This window comes from Mus caroli, chromosome 13, assembly GCF_900094665.2.
Source record: "Mus caroli chromosome 13, CAROLI_EIJ_v1.1, whole genome shotgun sequence".
NCBI lineage: Eukaryota > Metazoa > Chordata > Mammalia > Rodentia > Muridae > Mus > Mus caroli.
In genome coordinates, this window is record NC_034582.1 from 10,813,670 (window position 1) to 10,817,462 (window position 3,793).

A 3,793-nucleotide genomic window follows, 5' to 3' on the forward strand; every position below is an offset into this window, starting at 1 on the left:
TCTTAGAAAGAGGAATAAAATAAGGGACCAAATACAGAGACAAAGTGTGGAGCAGAGACTGAAGGAAAGGCCATCCAGAGACTGCCCTACCTGAGGGTCCATCCCATATACAGTCACTAAACCCAGACACTATTGTGGTGGTAAGAAGTACATGCTGGGCTCTCTGCTCCTCCCTGTTCCAGAGACAGCCGCATCTTCTTGTGCAGTGCCAGCCTCGTCCAGTAGACAAAATGGTGAAGGTTGGTGTGAACGGATTTGGCCGTATTGGGCGCCTGGTCACCAGGGCTGCCATCTGCTCTCCACATGGCAAAGTGGAGATTGTTGCCATCAATGACCCCTTCATTGACCTCAACTACATGGTCTACATGTTCCAGTATGACTCCACCCATGGCAAATTCAACGGCACAGTCAAGGCTGAGAATGGGAAGCTTGTCATCAACGAGAAGCCCATCACCATCTTCCAGGAGCGAGACCCCGCTAACATCAAATGGGGTAAGGCCGGTGCTGAGTATGTCGTGGAGTCTACTGGTGTCTTCACCACCATGGAGAAGGCCGGGGCCCACTTGAAGGGTGGAGCCAAAAGGGTCATCATCTCCCCCCCTTCTGCAGATGCCCCCATGTTTGTGATGGGTGTGAACCACGAGAAATATGACAACTCACTCAAGATTGTCAGCAATGCATCCTGCCCCACCAACTGCTTAGTCGCCTGGCCAAGGTCATCCATGACAACTTTGGCATTGTGGAAGGGCTCATGACCACGGTCCATGCCATCACTGCCACCCAGAAGACTGTGGATGGCCCCTCTGGAAAGCTGTGGCGTGATGGTCGTGGGGCTGCCCAGAACATCATCCCTGCATCCACTGGCGCTGCCAAGGCTGTGAGCAAGGTCATCCCAGAGCTGAACGGGAAGCTCACTGGCATGGCCTTCCATGTTCGTACCCCCAGTGTGTCCGTCGTGGATCTGACGTGCCTCCTGGAGAAACCTGCCAAGTATGATGACATCAAGAAGGTGGTGAAGCAGGCATCTGAGGGCTCGCTGAAGGGAATCTTGGGCTACTCTGAGGTCCAGGTTGTCTCCTGCGACTTCAACAGCAACTCCCACTCTTCCACCTTCGATGCCGGGGCTGGCATTGCTCTCAATGACAACTTTGTCAAGCTCATTTCCTGGTATGACAATGAATACGGCTACAGCAACAGGGTGGTGGACCTCATGGCCTACATGGCCTCCAAGGAGTAAGAAACCCTGGACCACCCACCCCAGCAAGGACACTGAGAGCAAGAGAGAGGCCCTCGGTTGCTGAAGAGTCCCTATCCTAACTCGGCCCCCAACACTGAGCATCTTCCTCACAATTTCCATCCCAGACCCCCATAATAACAGGAGGGGCCTAGGGAGCCCTCCCTACTCTCTTGAATACCATCAATAAAGTTCGCTGCACCCACAAAAAAAAAAAAATAGAAGTACATGCTGACAGGAGCCTGATATAGCTGTCTCCTGAGAGGCTTTGCCAGAGTCTGACAAATACAGAAGCAGATGCTCACAGCCAACCATTGGATTGAGCATGGGGTCCCCAATGGAGAAGTTAAAGGGCTGAAGGAGCTGAAGGGTTTGCAATCCCATAGGAAGAACAACAATATCAACCAACCAGATGCCCCAGAGTGCCCAAGGACTAAACCATCAACCAAGGAGTACATGTAGAGGGACCCATGGCTCTAGCCACAGATGTAGCAGAGGATGGCCTTGCCAAGCATCAATGGGAGGAGAGGCCCTTGGCCCAGTGAAGGGTGGATGCCCCAATGTAGGGGAATTCAAGGATGGGGGGGGGGGTTGATAGAGGGTGGGTAGGTGAGGATAGGGGGTATCCGGGAGGACTGGAAAAGGTAATAACATTTGAAATGTAAATAAAAAAAATATTCAATTTTTTAAAAAAGAAAGAAAGATAAAAGTGGGAAAGACCCTTAAACTTATGGACACAGGGGAAATTTTCCTGAACAGAATACCAATGGCTTATGCTCTAAGATAAAGAATTGACAAATGGGACCTCATAAAATTGCAAAACTTCTGTAAGGCAAATGACACTTTCAATAGGACAAAACAGCAACCAACAGATTGGGGAAAGATCTTTACCAATCCTACATCCAATAGAGGGCTAATATCCAATATATACAAAGAACTCAAGAAGTTGGACTCCAGAGAACCAAACAACCCTATTAAAAAATGGGATACAGAGCTAAACAAAGGATTTTCAATTAAGAAATAACAAATGGCCAAGAAGCACCTAAAGAAATGTTCAACATCTTTAGTCATCAGGGAAATGCAAATCTAAGAAGCCTTGAGATTCCACTTCACACCAGTCAAGATAGGTAAGATCAAAAACTCAGGTGAAAGCAGATGCTGGTGAGGATGTGGAGAAAGAGGAACACTCCTCCATTGTTGGTGGGATTGCAAGCTTGTACAATCACTCTGGAAATCAGTCTGACAGTTCCTCAGAAAACTGATTATAGGCCTCAGGACCCAACAAACTCCTAGACATATACCCAAAAGATTCTCTAACATATAACAAGGACATATGCTCCACTATGCTCATAGCAGCCTTATTTATATATAATAGCCAGAAGCTGGAAAGAACCCAGATGTCCCTTAACAGAGGAATGGATACAGAAAATGTGGTAAATTTACACAATGGTATACTACTCAGCTATTAAAATAATGACTTCAGGGAATTCTTAGGTAAATAGATGAAACTAGTAAATATCATCCTGAGTGAAGTATCTCAGTCACAAAAGAACCCACATGTTATGTACTCACTGATAAGTGGATATTAGGCAAAAAGCTCTCGGCATACCCACAATAAAACTCACAAACCGTATAAAGCTCAAGAAGGAGGACCAAAGTGTGGAGGCTTTGGTCCGTCTTCATAGGGGGAACAAACTATTCAAGGGATATAGAGGGTAGAAGGAACTTGGGATGAAGAGAGGAGAGGCATGGGAAAAAAGGAGGGCAAGATCAGGCATGAGGAGAAATGGGGGTAATATAAAGAGGGTCAGGAAATTGAACACAGGTGTGTAACAGTGGGGGATGGGGAACTAGGGGTAGCCACCAGAAAGTCTCAGGTGCCAGGAAAGCAAGAGTCTCCCAGGACCCAACCAGTATGCCACTAGCTAAAATACCCAAAAAAGGAGAGAAAGAACCTGAAGAGACCATATGCAGAGGTTAGGCATGGCCCCTGGTTGAGGGATGGGGCCACCCATTCATCTCCAAAAGTTTAACCCAGAATTTTTCTGATCTAGAGGAAATACAGGGACAAAGAGTGAAGCAGATACTGAAGGAAAGGCCATACAGAGATTTCTCCACCTGGGGATTCATTCCAAATGCAGACACCCAACCCAGACACTATTGCTGATGCCAAGAAGTGCTTGCTAACAGGATACTGATATAGCTGTGTCTCCTAAGAGGCTTTGCCATGCCTGACCAATACTGATGTGGATGCTTGAAGTCAAATATCTGACTGAGCATGGTGACCCCAACGGAGGAGTTAGGGCAAGAACTGAAGAATCTTAAGAGGTTTACATCCCCATAGGAAGAACAATATCAACCAACCAGACACTCCAGAGCTCCCAGGGACTAAACCACCAACCAAAGAGGACCCATGACTCCACCTGAATATATAACAGATGATAGCCTTATCTGGCATCAGTGGGAGAGGAGGCCCTTGGTCCTGTAAAGGCTTGATGCTCCAGTGTAGGGTAATGCTAGCATGATGAGGTGGAAATATGTAGGTGAGTGGGGCACACC

The 3,793-nt window shown here is 47.4% G+C and overlaps 1 pseudogene; it reads left to right on the top strand.

The window, feature by feature from the left end:
* The first annotated feature begins 207 nt into the window (after positions 1-207).
* Positions 208-1,237, top strand: LOC110307968 (annotated as a pseudogene).
* The last annotated feature ends 2,556 nt before the right edge of the window (positions 1,238-3,793 follow it).